This window comes from Vulpes vulpes, chromosome 2 (genome assembly GCF_048418805.1).
Source record: "Vulpes vulpes isolate BD-2025 chromosome 2, VulVul3, whole genome shotgun sequence".
Classification (NCBI taxonomy): Eukaryota; Metazoa; Chordata; class Mammalia; order Carnivora; family Canidae; genus Vulpes; species Vulpes vulpes.
This window is the reverse complement of record NC_132781.1, coordinates 157040050-157040841: the sequence shown is the minus strand read 5'-3', so window position 1 is coordinate 157040841 and position 792 is coordinate 157040050. Positions and strand designations below refer to the sequence as shown.

The following is a 792-nucleotide window of genomic DNA, read 5'->3' as shown; positions in this document are numbered from 1 at the left end:
AAAAATATGGAACGCGTCATGAATTTGTGTGTCATCCTTGTGTAGGAGCCATGCTAATCTTCCCTGTATCATTCCAATTTTAGTATATGTGCTGCTGAAGCAAGCACGTATGCCCTTTTTTCTATCGTCAACTGACACAGGAAAGGCTGGCAGATTTGACAATGTTTTAGCATGTGCGGTTTTAGGACTACCTCTCTCCCTTCATCCTTTAATTGACAAATTTGTGCCCAACTGTCCATCTGTTTGGGGAACCCATCTAGCTACAGTGTTGTCAATTAACCATTTTCGATGTTATACTTCTAGTTAATTTATCTTTTTTTAAAAAAAGGATTTTATTTATTCATTCATGAGACACAGAGAGAGAGGCAGAGACACAGGCAGAGGGAGAAGCAGGCTCCCTGCAGGGAGCCTGACATGAGCCTGGATCCTGGGACTCCAGAATCACGCCCTGAGCCTAAGGCAGATGTTCAACCACTGAGCTACCCAGGCATCCCAATTTGTCTACTTTCTAATTGTATTTTGCTTGGTGAGTTTTACCTTTCTAGGTGCTGAGACATCATCTCCTGTTATGTAAGATTGGCTAAACCTGATGTATGTTCTTCCATATTGGTTTTCTCCCTACTGATTGTTTATTAGACAATTATTATTTTTTCATTTGGGGCACCAAAGTATTAGGCCATTGGCTACTGCCCATGGGTCATAATTCAAGATAACTTCAGGATGTCCTTTGCATACGTTCTGACTTACTGGCAGTTATACTGATTTTAATTCATCATATTGAGCTGCCTCACC

General features: G+C 41.0%; 1 non-coding gene across 1 annotated transcript; it reads right to left on the bottom strand.

Moving 5' to 3' along the window:
• LOC112929852 (U6 spliceosomal RNA) lies at positions 1-107 on the bottom strand. The gene has a single exon (XR_003237002.1). It is a non-coding gene; the product is annotated as a U6 spliceosomal RNA (small nuclear RNA).
• Positions 108-792: the final 685 nt, after the last annotated feature.